Here is a 14,230-nt window from a genome sequence, read left to right as displayed (position 1 = left end):
TTCCTTTAGGATTGACTGATTTGATCTCCTTGCTGTCCAAGGGACTCTCCAACACTGCATTTCAAAAGCATCAAAGTCAGTTGCCAAGAAAAATCAAAGTCACATGCAAAAACGATTGAAGTTTAACCTTTCCCCACCTGGCAAATGATGCAGTTCCAGTCTCAAATCAATATTGTGAAAGAGACAGCACAATGAGGCAGATAGAATGGTGATATGGGAGCTGGGTGTAGAGGGAAGGAAATTAACTCTTTGTTAAATGCTTTTGCACATCAGGCCTTGTTCTAGGAGTTTTATGGATATTATCTTATCAATCCTAATGCCAAGTCTGAAATATAGTTTCCAAGCAAGGAAACTGAGGCTTAGAGGGCTTAAACCTGCTTAGACCAGGTCTGTCTGCTTTCTGTTGGGAGCTGAGTGTGAGAACATTAATCAGACTCAGTACCTAACAGTGTTATTGTCAGAATCTAGATCTCTGGGATGTTCTGGCCTTCCTTGCACTTAGGCCTGGGAAGGTGAGAGTCAGGGTTTATTTGTGAATTCTGGATCATACGTTCCTCCTCCCTCCTATAACCACCTTATAGGCGCTGTCATGGCTGTCCCTCATGGTACAGCGGTTAAAAAATCTGCCTGCCAATGTAGAAGACTTGGGTGTGATCCCTAGGTTAGGAAGATCCCTTGGAGGAGGGCATGGCAACCTAATCCAGGATTCTTGCCTTGGGAGTTCTGTGGACAGAGGAGCCTGGCAAACTACAGTCCATGGGGTCACAAAAGAGTCAGCGCGACTGAGCGACTAAGCACACACACGTACTCTAGGAGCGTTCACGGGGTCTCCTTGTTGGGGAGCAGGAACTTGGTTGACATCTGGGACCGTCCCTAGGATCAGGAGGAGAAGGATGTGCTGGGTCTAGGATTCCAGTTCTTCTGCTGATCAGCACAAGCTGGAAATGTGTGCCAATCCAGGGTGAGATTTGTGAAAGCTTGTTCTGGGGAGAGAGGACTTGCAGCTCGGTCTTGTTTCCTCTAAGGTACTATTTAGCCATTGTGTGTCCTTCAGAGACCACCTTCAGAGACCACCTTCAGAGACACAGCTGTAGTTCTATTCTCAGCTTCTTCTCTTCCTGTATAACTTGAATGCTGGTCTTTGTAGCTTCATCATATGCTGACTTTTGTATGGACTTCTATAAGGGATTTGTATTACTGTCTTGGTACCAGGTACCCCTTCCACTGAGTAGCCCTTGTCCAGACATTTAATCTTCCCTATCACCTCCTGTAGACCTGCCTCAGGCTCAGTAACCTTGAGGAAGTCTCTCCCATTTGCTCCTTCAGGCCCAGGGTGTCTAAAGAGGCATTGCATGAGGCCTTGTGGGGTTCCCTAAACCCTGCTTTCACTTTTAGAAACAGTCACTTTATCAAACACTCATCAAATAAACCAGTTTGAGGATGGTACTTACTTCTTGTCAGGATCCAGATCGGAAGGACAAGATTCTACAAGCAAAAGCAATGCCCCAGCATGGAGGCCAGAATGACTGTGTATAAAGTGAAAGACCTAAATGAAAAGGAGTTTGAGGCCAGATCCTAGAAGGCCACAAACAACACGTCAGGACATCTGGACCTTATTTCTCCCTCTGCACAATAGAAACCATTGACAGTTTCTGAATGGGGAAGTAAGATAATTACAAGTCCAACATTTTTAGAGAAGTAATTTTGTCACAAGGTGGTATAATGTCTTCTGGGGTGAGGGTACCCATAGAAGAGGGAGAAAGAGTTAGAAGGCTTTAAAAATGCATATACTTTGAGAAAACATATTTCTAGGGATTTATCACAAAAAAATAATTAAAAACATGTACAAAAACTTAGCTTTAAGAGTATGCACAGAAGTGCTATTTCAAAAATTACGAATTATAAATAACCTGCTTTTGTAATAAAAAGGTATTAAACCCAGCTTTCCAGATTTTCATTATAAGGGAAAACAATATACAGCCTTTTAAAATGATACTGTATATGTGTATTTATTAGCTTGCTTAAAAGTTAGTATTATACTATTGTTGTTTAGTTGTTAAGTCATATCTGACTCTTTTGTGACCCCATGGACTGTAGCCGACCAGGCTCCTCTGTCCATGGGATTTCCCAGGTAAGAGTACTGGAGTGGGTTGTCTTTTCCTCCTTCAGGGGATCTTCCAACCCATGGAACCCACATCTCCTGCATTGACAGGCAGATTCTTTACCACTGAGCTACCAGGGAAGACCTAGTATTATACTGCTAAGTTAAAATAGAATATTATAAAAATGACAATAATGTAGTTTATATGTATTACTTGTTTATTTATTTATTTTTTTTATAATGACAGTTTACTTTTTTCTCTTCAGATCTTTACATCTCATTTTTTCCCTAGAATTCTTTTTCTTTTTTTTTTGAAATGAACAGAGGAAAATTTATGCGTCGAACCTGGACTGGTCACTTATGATAATATACATGCTACAATTCCATTCTCCCCAATCATTCCACCTTCACCCTCTCCCACAGAGTCCCAAAGACTGTTCTAAATGCCTATGTCTCTTTTGCAGTCTCTTATACAGGGTTCAGGTTACCATTTTTCTAAATTCCATATATATGCGTTAATAATACATATATACATATATATATATATACATATATATATATATGTATTACTTGTTTATATGACAAAAAGCTTAAAAGAATATGCATTGAATTTAGGTTAGTTGAATGAGCGCCTATAATTCATGCAAACAAAAGAGACATTTTGTAATTGTCAAGGGTAGGGCTTTTAAGGACTTGATTAGGGTGGTAGCTGTGGAAATGGGAAGGAGAAATTGATGACACTGTAGGTGCATAGTCAGATAACTTGGCAGCTGGATAAGAGAATCAAGTGACTATGAATCATAGTGTATCACTGAGAGAAACCAGGTGTCTTGGACTTAGTACAAAGCCTCCTACATCTTGACTGAGGTTAATAGGGGTGTTATCAATGACTGGAGCAAGCAAAAATGTCCTGGAGACTGGTTTGGCAAGCCAGATCTTAGAGTCCAGTTACTGAATGTATACAAACAAGTCAGTTGTGACATCCATAGTTCCAAGAGTCCATAAATCAACCAAGTCTACAGAAGGTATTAAGATACTGCCAAGGAGGAAGGATGGTTAAGCCTGGCATTGGATCATGACTTTGGAAATTGGCTAAAATACTGAATAAAACATTCTTTGTCCTCTCTCCACTTTTGAAATTTAGAGGCATGGTGTCTTCTGGAAGTGCTTCACCTCTGAAGTACTGAGCTTCAAATTCCATTCTCTTACCGCAACTTTCTACCTTCCCATTTCCGTCACTCTGCCTCAGGGTAGGTTCCTCCAACCCACTGAAATGACCAATGTTTTTAAGTTTTTCCTGGTTATTCATGTTTTTTTTTCTCTATAAAATTTAATAAATGGTACAAAGCACAATGCCATAAACATTAACAGTTAAAATATCACCAAATGAAAAAAATACTATAGAATACACAGTTGCAAAAAGCTACATTAAGTTATTTTACAACTGCCTCAAGCTACAAAAAGAAAAAAAAACCCAATGCCTTACCTAAGTTATCCCTCTCTCAAAATAATGCCATTTATATTCTAAACCACGAACTCCCCATCAAAAGACGGGAACTGCTTTTGTTAATTCATGTTATTTCTGTTAATTCTGGTTATTCATGTTATTCCTGGTATGTATGTAGACATCAGATATGAATTCTCTTTCCTGAAGCTGTGTGTGTGTGTGGTGTGGTCATATAGATACGAATTCTCTTTCCCTTAGGTGCATGTGTATACATACATATGTGTGTACAGATGAATAGATATACAGGTATACATCTAAATATCAAGTGCTCACTCTGCTTGCCAAATATTGTTCAAAGCAATTTACATGCATTATCTGTTTTAATACTCATTGAACCCCTGTGATATAGATGCTATTATTATTCCTATTTCATAGATTAGGAAGTGAAAGTGAAGTGAAAGTCACTCAGTTGTGTCCAACTCTTTGCAACCCCATGGACTATACAATCCATGGAATTCTCCAGGCCAGAATACTGGAGAGGGTAGCCTTTCCCTTCTCCAGGGGATCTTCCCAACCCAGGGATCAAACGCAGGTCTCTGGCATTGCAGGTGGATTCTTTACCAGCTGAGCCACAAGGGAAAATATCAAATATGAGGGTTGTCTCATAACCCCAACCTCATTAGGTAATTATTTAACAATTATTTAACCCCTCAGTTAGAGGGGTTAAAAGTCTATAAATTGCCCTAGGCCTTAGAGTTAGTAAAGGTAGAACATGATTGGAGCCCAGGTCTGTCTGACACAGCCCTCTTAATTATTACATTTACCTCTGGAAAGATATGTACCACATTGTTAAATAATTACCTAATGAGGTTGGGGTTATGAGGGAACCCTCATATTCGATAGTTTTTCCTTTGCTTTGTTTGGATCTCTATCTAAAAATTCCATATTTCTACATTAACATCAATTCCTTCCTTTTCTCACTGCCTCTGGCTAATTTGCTCTCCCAGGTCCAGGCCCATGTAACTCTCCTCTCTGACCTAGTTTCTAGTCTGGCAAACTTTCCTGGGGAAAGTTCATCACCAGACAGACTGACTCCATGATTAAGGAGTGGATTCCAGTCCCCTCGGGGCTCAGAAAACTTCCAGCATCCTCGGGTAGATCTCCTGACCATCCCCCAGATTTTCATTCTCCTAGTTTTTTCTTTCACTCACACTGTTGCCATATGTCTTTTCTTTTGTTTTCCATTAAATGTCTTCAAAGTCTGTACATATTGTCTTCATATCCTCATCTCTTTACCTTACTGACCCCCTGCCTTCACTGCTCTATCATACTCAAGTTGATTTAGGGGCTAACAAGACCTTCCTAAATGGGAAATCCCATAGACCTTGCTTTAGTCCGTTCCGTTTAATCAACCATATCAATCATACTTTTAAAACTCCTTTCTCTCTTGACTTCTGAAGCTTCTGTAAAACTTCTCTCTCCCATTTTCTATCCTCACTTTGACCAACCTCTCATTTTCATTTACCACCTTCTCTTCCTCCTACCTTCTTCCATGAATGTGACGTTGCTGAGAATTTTATCTTCTGCCTCTGTTCTGTTTAAACCCTCCGTGCCAATTCTGTGCATATTCTCAGTACTTTAATCTCCTAATAAACGGCTTCTGTCCAGGTCTCTATATTGAGCTTCAGACTAGTATAGCTAACCACTCAGAGGTGTGCTGGCTCTCTAGAGGGGACAAAGATCACATTTTGTAGTGTTTGCTGATTCCTATAACATGAAGTTCTCACTGTGATGATTTCAAGCCATCCATGTGAAATCACTGCAGACAGAGTTGGAAAATGTGCACTCTCTCAAGCAGGGATAAGTTTTAATTTTAAATTTAAGTAATTTAACTTTTTTTTTTTCTTCTACATTCTGTTATCTTCTAAGGGACTCAAAGATTTCCAAGTTTCCAATTATACACTTTCAGTTTTATTGAATCCCATTGTTCCCTCCAGTTTCGTTGCTTTAATCAGGATGGGTTAGTTTCCAGGCCAAGGCACAGCCATCACCCAGGGACTTCCCTCCTCGGCTTATCTGTATCATAGTCTCTTTTCTGTGGACCCTGTGCAGTAAGGATGCCTTTCACTTCCACCCCTTCCAAGGAGAATTAATACCTCACTTTTCAGAAACCCCACAGTCCTGGACGTACCTACATAGGCTGGCTCACTATGGTGTCATTTCCTTAGCCTCCAGGTCTAGTCATCCTTGAAATGGTACCTAACATACAGTTTGCCCTCAATAAACACTATTTGAAAACACTACTGAGTACATTATTACTATTTATTCCAATATCTTGATTGAGGACAGAGTCATCAGAGTTAAGAAGCACTCCTATGTTAATGGGAAATGGAAGAATGAAGAGGTAAGAAATGGCAAAACAGCTCAAAACAGAATCAACTTAAAAACAGAAGTGAATTTTTTTTTCACCATATCAAAACAAAAATAAGGGACTTCCCAGGGGGTCTAGCAACCCACTCTAGTATTCTTGCTGGAGAATCCCAAGGACAAGGATCCTGGAAGGCTATAGCCCATAGGGTCGCACAGAGTTGGACACTATTGACTTAGCATGGCATGGCATGGCTATGGGGGTGGTTAAGACTTTGCACTTGCACTGCAGGGGGTGAGGGTTCAATCCTGGCTTGGGGAACCAAGATCCTGCATGCCTCATAATTATGGCCAAAAAAACTTTTTTTTAATTCTTTGAGTTCTTATATTAAAAACAAAAACAAAACCCTTATCAGACCCACCTTATAATCTGTATGTCTATGTTGACTTGCCATCCATTTGGAATCTGAGGCTTATTTATTCATTTCACTGGACTAGGGTTGCCAGAAAAAGTATAGGAAGCTTAGTTAAATTTGAATTTCAAACAAACAACACATAATTTTGAGTATAAGTAGGTTTCAAATATTGCATGCAATCGACTTATACTGAAACCTTTTTGTGGTTTGTCTGAAATTCTAATTTAACGGGGTGTCCTGTGTTTCATTTACTGAATCTGGCACCCCTACATTGGAAAACTCAGGATGTTACCCTGCTAAATGCTAGCCACTTAAACATCCTCAAAGAGTGTGAACTGATTACAATGAGAGAAGGCATAGAGCTGGCATTGAACAAAGAAATAAACTATTTCATACTAGCCTTCAAGACCTGCTTTCAAAGCCTTTTTAGGTGGGATGATGAATCTTCTGATTGTGTCTTCTAAATCTTCACCCAGTCTTAAGGGCAAAGGGAGGAGGTCCTGAGACCTTTTGAATAGGGTATCATGTTCCCTTTTAGATTAATATTCTAGGGCAATTTGTATCATAGGAGGTTATTCCAGGAAGTACAGGAAACTGTAAGCTGAGATAGGTTAATTTAAATTTGCTTCTATTGTTAGATTTAAATGTCACAACTTCTTTAAAGATAACACTGTTAAATACCAGTGTGAATGTTTTTCCCATGCCAGGTTCCCTCCTAAGTAGTTCATGTATATTTCCATTTCATTTTCACAAGGTGCCTCTGACTAATGTATTTTGATTAGCTCCACTTTACCGATGAGGAAACTGAGAAGCAAAAAGGATAAAGAACATGCTCAAATTCACTGGCCACTAATAAGCGTGAGAAAGGAACTATAGTCCATGCCTTCTTATCCAGTGTGTGTGTGCTACATCAATTCAATCGTGTCCGACTCTGCCACACTATGGATGGTAGCCCGCCAGCCTCCTCTGTCCATGGGATTTTTCAGGCAAGAATACTGGAGTGGGTTGCCGTTTCTTTCTCCAGGGGATCTTCCTGATCCAGGGACCGAACCTGTCTTATTCAGAGTTCTCCTTAAATAAAAAATAAAATAAATTTCATCTACAGACCTGTCAACCTTGCCAAAAATAAAAAATACAAAGAATTAACTGCTTATGTATTTCAAATTATTTTCTCTGCGTCTCTCACTGAAGCTTTAAATGAACAGTATTATTAATTAGAAAGTGGATTGAGGAGAAAGCATTGGAAACTAATGGAAGGGATTTCAGTTAAACCCCAAAGAACTGGGATGGCTCCTTTTTACACCGTTTCCCCCAGTAAAAGCTCTTACTGATTGCCCTTCACTGTATTTACACGGAGAAATGAAACTAACTCAGGGGCAGGTCTCCAAGCCGAAGCATCTTCCACATAATTTCTGAGTTTTCCTCCAATGCGGTAATACTACAGAGAGGAAAGCGGGATAGGCGGGGCATTGCGGATCGCAGATGGAAAAAGTAGCCAGGGATTCAGTGAAATAAACAAGGCAGGGAGTTAATGAAACTGGGAAAGGTCTGATCAGAATCGAGGCTGAGAACAGGAACAGGGGACGCAACACCTGCCCTCTCCACGTGTGGGTAGGTCCCGGGGGTGGGGGGTGGAGGGATAAGTTAACCCGTGGGTCCTGCTTGCGGGCTCCAGGCCCTGGGGGAGTGCGGCGTGCGCGGAGCTGGCGCGTCCCAGGGCCCCGCGGGCGGGAGGCCGGCGGCCACACAGCTCCTCCCCGTCCCTCCTCCCGCGGGGCCGGGGCAGGCCGGGGTCGGGGCCACCGGACCGCCCGGAGCCGAGCGTGCGCAGAGCCGGCGCGCAGCCCCCCGCCCCGGCGCCCCGCGGCCAGGGTGACGCGGCGACTGCGGGCCACAGAGCCCGCGCTGCCGGCAGCCAGCAGGCGGCAGGCGGGAGAGGAGAGCCTTGCCCCGGTTCCCGCGAGCAGTTCACCGCGGCGTCCGGGTGAGGAGGGACCCCGGGGCGGCCCGGAGCCCCGTGCGGCCGCGGGCTGGGCGTGGGGTGGGCGTGGGTGGCTGGGATGTTGGGGGATAGGAGGATGGGGTGAATGGGAAAATGGGGGTGCTGGGAGGCTGGTGCGCTGGGAAGGTAGGGATGGGACGATGGGGGTGCTGGAGGTTGGGCGACTGGAACTCAGCCCGCACTCACCCCCAAGCCGGAGTTGGACTCGTGGTCCCTGCCGCCCCTCTAGCAGCGCTGGGATCTTTGCGGGGAGGGTGATGGAATTTGAATCCAGTTCTCCCATACCTTTTCACCCCGGGAAGTAACCTCTAAGAATTTGGTACTGAGAGGGAATCCGGCCGGCCGCGGGATCCAGGAGCACCGGCAGCTTTCTTATCCGTGGGTCACCCGCGTGCTCAAAAGAAACACACACACACACACACACCCCTCCCTCTGGGGAGTGTTGCTCCTTTTTGACCCCGGTAAGAATGCTGAGCCGGGAGGTTGGTCTCTTTGAGTAGGAGCTGGAAATGCTTCAGAGTGTTGACAGTTACGGACGCCACAGTACGTGGTTTTGGGCTAACACAGAACTCAGGGATCTGGGCGTTAAGTATTGGCCTGGACCGTACGAAGGGGAAGAGGCAGAAGGGAAAGGGGAAGGGGATGGCCTTCTGGCCACCAGGAGGCACTGGTGAATTGCCAGCATCCTCCGATTTCCTCGCGAAACGCTTTTCTGGACCTGCTGAAGCTGTTGAGAGAGCCCCGGACTTGGCCTTTTCTCGCTGTCTCTGCTACTGGTCGCATATCGTCACTGAGTATCACCCCCATCCTCGGCCATTTCTGCAAGAACTCCTGCCACGGCTGAGGTGATGATGCTTTGCGTGGAAATGGACCCTTACTCAGGCCATTGAGGGTGAAGACTAGCAGAGTTGAGGGGGACACTGATTAATTTGGTTCAGCCACTCCTTTTACGTGGGCGTCCCTGGTGACTCAGTTGGTAAAGAATCCGCCCGCAAAGCTGGAGACCTGGGTTCAATCCCTGGGTTGGGAAGATCCCCTGGAGAAGGGAAAGGCTATCCACTCCAGTATTCTGGCCTGGAGATCTCTAAGAGTTAACTGAGCAACTTTCACTTCACTCCTTTTACAGCTGAGAAATTCTCACTGAGGTGTGAAAGGGTTTGCCCAGCATCTGGAGGAGTTTCCAGCAAGCCGAACCCTGGGCAACTGGTTCCTCATTTCTCCTCCACTGTGTATCTCTGTACCTTTTAAACTTCACGTGTTCCATCACCCAGTTAGCTTTGTGATTGGATACAGTTTACCACCCTCTTTGAGGCTCTCAGTGTAGAACATCAAGGAAAAGAGCTAACTAGGTACCTGGGCAACTGGAGTGAGCCCTGAGAATGCCAGCTGGTGTTAGGAATCTGTATTCCTTACCCTGACATCTTAGAAAATGGATATTTCCTGAAAACAAAGATCATCCTGAGGTTATTTAGGAGCATCCTGAGGATCAGCCTGAAATTTTTTCAAGACCCTTTTGATAACTGACGGTGGACTTCTGGAGACATTGAGAAATTTCCATAAATGTGATGCATTGAAGACAAAGTAATGAGTGAAGAGAAGCTGATGGGGAACATTTAGCTCTAATTTCATACTGTTCCAGAATTTCTAGATTTTTTTTTTTGTGCTTTCACAAAGAAAGCAACTCTTTTTTTTATTTAGAAAGGCTAATCATATCCATTTGTCAGTATTTTCAGCATTAAGGAAATGTAAGTACACTTGGCAGTAACTGCTATGAAATGGTTGTGAACAGGCAGAAAATGTAGGCTTTCCTTTTACCAGAATTTCCAGAATTTTGAGGAAGTTTTGTAGTTTGAAGGGACAGGCAATGGGTTCTTACTGCCTTTCTCTATGAAGCCAAGCACCTGTTCAGAGTCCTGTCCTTTACTCCACGACTCATAACACACTAATAAACACAGTCTAACAGTCCAGTATATATAAGCTTGTAGTTTAAAAAAATAAACATAGCAGTTGAGGAGAAAGAAAAACTCTGCTATCTAAATAGGTGTCAGTTGAATTAAGTGGGCTAGTTGATTCCTAGTACAAACTTCATTCATTCCTTCGTTGACCTCAAGAAATCTTTATTGAGCCCCAACAACATGTCAGGCGCAGTGAGTATAGCAGTGCAGTCTCTTTTCTTATGGAGTTCACTTTCTAGAACCAAGGGATGAGCAAGGTCAATTTGGAAAGGACTAGATGTTCTAAAGCATAGGGGAAAAAATGTGTGTGTGTGTGTGTGTGTGTGTGTGTGTGTGTGATGGGCTTCTGGATTGGGTTTTAAAAAGAGACCTTCCTGAGAGATGGCTTGGCAGAACCACAGGCACACGGGGCTGGGAGCTAGCTTGATATGGTCCAGGCATAGCTGAGGGCAGTGAGTCTGCAGAAGGGAAGGAGGAGGGTGGCAGAGGCATGAGACTGAATCCGGATCAGGCAGATACTTGGAGGCTGAGGTAAGCAGTTCAGACTTTGTTTCCAGTGCAGTGGGTAGCCTCTAGTGGAGGCAAGACTTGGTAGATTTACATTTCTCTCAAGGGTTCCTCTGGGTGCTCTGTGGGGGGTGGATAATAGGAGGAGAAGAGGAGAAGCGATGAAACTATCTCCAGGTATATTCATCATGGAGATTTACCAGAGCGCGGGAGCAGTCTGTGTTTTGGGGCAGAATGGGAAGTCACTTCATGTTTCTGCCTCAAATTTCCCATCTGCATAGTGAGATGACATGGCTATGTCTGGTCCACTCATCTTTCAAAAACAAATAAGCTAGTGCATACGTTCTTTAAAGTAAAGCCGTCCTATTTGCAAAGCGGAAATACAGACAGACATAGAGAACAGCTGGACGGATCCCAAGCGGGTAGGGGGGCAAGTGCGAGGAATTGGGAGATTGGAGTTGACACTGTGCACTATTGATACTGTATATAAATAGATAACTAGTGAGAACCTACTGTGTAGCACAGGGAACTCAATCCACCGTGGTGACCTGAATAGTAAGGAAGTCCAAAAGGGAGACGACATATGTGTAAGTGGACTTCCCTGACGGCTCAGCAGGTGAAAAATCTGCCTGCAATGCAGGAGACACAGGAGATGTGGATTCGATCCCTGGGTCAGGAAGATCACCTGAAGGAGGAAATGGCAACCCACTCCAGTGTTCTTCCCATGGACAGGAGCCTGGTGGGCTTTAGGTTTCAGTCCAAAAGGTTGCAAAAAGTTGGATGCAATGAAGCACAAGCACCTGTGTATAAGTATGGCTGATTCATTTTGCTGTACAGTAGGAGAAGGCAATGGCACCCCACTCCAGTCCTCTTGCCTGGAAAATCCCATGGACGGAGGAGCCTGGTAGGCTGCAGTCCATGGGGTCGCTAAGAGTCGGACACGACTGAAGCGACTTAGCAGCTTAGCAGCAGGAACTAACACAACATTGTAAAGCAGCTGTACTCCAATAGAAATTTAAAAATGAAGTAATGTAAGATTTTGTTACTATTCTAATATGCTAATATTATGCTACTTTGAATTCCTTGTGCTTCACTTGCCAAAATTTTATACCATTTTCAATGACTTTTTCTTTATTCTTTTCAATAAATATAATTTACTAAACATAAAAAAATATTTTGCTCTGCTCAGGGTGTTGAAAAACCTAAACCAAGAATTACTAATGAAACATGCCATCATAGAAGGCAGGGAAATTAATGCTAGCATAATAGCCAGTTTAATTTTTAAATATATTCCATCAAAAATTTTAATGTGGGATAAAGTAGTTTATTAAACATATTCAGTATAAACTAAAATTCAGAAATGAGCAATGATGGTCAAAAGGCACAAACATCCAGTTATAAAATATATAAGCCCTGGGGATATCACATATAGCTTGCTGCTGCTGCTACTGCTGCTGAGTCACTCCAGTCGTGTCCGACTCTGTGTGACCCCATAGACGGAAGCCCACCAGGCTCCCCCGTCCCTGGGATTCTCCAGGCAAGAACACTGGAGTGGGTTGCCATTTCCTTCTCCAATGTGTGAAAGTGAAAAGTGAATGTGAAGTCGCTCAGTCGTATCCGACCCTTAGCGACCCCACGGACTGCAGCCTACCAGGCTCCTCCATCCATGGGATTTTCTGACTATAGTTAAAAATACTGTACTGTATAGCCAGCTTACTTTTTTATTTAATTATTCTTTATTGGAGTATTGTTGCTTTATTTATTTTAGCCAGCTTACTTTTAAAACTTTAATGTGATCAGATAAAATTCAGAACAGAAGCTAGACATGGAAACTTTTTTTTTTTTAATTTAGCAGATCTGTCTTTGTGCTGGATATGGCTGGGTACAGATATGTATGTGTGCAAAGATCTGTTGACAACTGAAAACCTATACGTGACAGCAGAATTTCTGGAGGGGGTTGGGTACCAGGGTTGAATAGGATTATTTCCCTTAGCGAAGTGTCCTCTCTCAGAGGAAACTGTTGAATTTTCCCTAGTTGATCATAGTTTCTGGGGGCCAGGCAAGAGTTTCAAAGTTGTTTACCAACTTTGGTAGGCCTGACCTTCTCAGCAGTCAGACAGCTGAGAAAATCTGTTTTTCTTCCCTGCCTCATTTTGACATGCAGCATACTAGAAGAAAAGGTGTCTGTTAGAGGGAAATAGAAGCCTTTCCTCATTTACATCTTGTGCAATGCAGTTCTTAGTGACTTAGTGGTTCCCCAGTTAGCTTCCCCTTGCCAGACCTTATTAATTATTTATTGGTTGGCTCATCTGAATATCAGCTTGAAGTGGCCAGACTGGTGATTCAAGTTCCAGACAGATGTGACCGTAATTCTAGAATCTGTGTGCTTTCTCTCCTGCCTTATTTACTATGAGTCCCTTAGGGTTGAGGGTGGTTAGGGCATCTTTAAGGACGATATTACAGTTTCTCCCAGAGGCCAGAGCATCTTCTGTTTAACTTATATAATGCTTTGGAATATTGAATTAGGTGCTCTTCTTTAAAAATCAATAGTTTTTTACATACAAATATGGTTTTCCGGCTTTAATTGAAAAAAAAAAAAAGATCTGGTAACTTGAAGAGCTCATTCCAACATGATAGCAACCAACTGGGATAGACTTGGACCCTTTCAGATGGCCCCATCTGCCGCAGCCCCCACCACTATTTTTTCTGTTACACAGGGTCTGTTGAGCTCATCTAAGTTACCTAACTGGGAGCCTAGGGTGAGGGTTATCTAGTCTGGCCTGTCCAATTCACATTCACCCTTATCCAATGCAGGAATTCCTTCTCCAGTACGCTTGATGGTGTTCTGCAGCTGTGCGCTTAAACTGCTCCCGTGATAGAGAGAATGTGGTACTTGTCGAAGAGCTCCAGCTAACAGAGTTCTACAGTCTGGGTCCATGTAGGACTCATCCCTTTTCCATAGAACTGCAGCTGTCATGTGCCATCTGGGTTTCCCCCAGCGTAATCATCCCTGTTTCCTTCAACAGCTCCTCATGTGACTTGTTGCCTTGTTCCCTCATCTGTCTGGTTATTGCTGGGTTGTTGTCCCTTTAAGTAAACTTTCATTTGTCAAAGCCTTTAAAACTCTACTAGTTCAATGAAATGTGGTTTAACTGGCATGGAATGTACCAGAATGCTTCCAATATGGCCGCAAACAGCCCAGAGATCTTAGATAATTTAACCGTTTGTAATTTGAAAGCCACAGAGGGCAGCAAACATCTGGATATTTGCAAAGTGGAGGCAAATGAGCTCCCATGTTCTTAATATGAGTAGAATCACAAAATTGGTTCCACAATAGGGAACTGCTTCTTCTTCTTTTTTTTTTTTTTGGCCATATCTCTTTTCTTAGGTTGTGAAACAATTGCACAAGAATTATATCAGCTGTGCCCAGGATAA

The 14,230-nt window shown here is 43.2% G+C and overlaps 1 protein-coding gene across 1 annotated transcript in view; it reads left to right on the top strand.

The window, feature by feature from the left end:
- Nucleotides 1–8,024: 8,024 nt before the first annotated feature.
- Nucleotides 8,025–14,230, top strand: part of PLA2G7 (phospholipase A2 group VII) — a 37,245-nt gene continuing 31,039 nt past the window's right edge. The window contains 1 exon segment of the mRNA XM_088831035.1: nt 8,025–8,315. The gene's annotated coding sequence lies outside the window, so the exon portion shown is untranslated.

The sequence above is a fragment of the Moschus berezovskii genome, chromosome 23 (assembly GCF_049115385.1).
Source record: "Moschus berezovskii isolate FMDL1 chromosome 23, NW_MosBer_1.0, whole genome shotgun sequence".
Classification (NCBI taxonomy): Eukaryota; Metazoa; Chordata; class Mammalia; order Artiodactyla; family Moschidae; genus Moschus; species Moschus berezovskii.
This window is presented reverse-complemented; position numbering and strand designations above follow the sequence as displayed.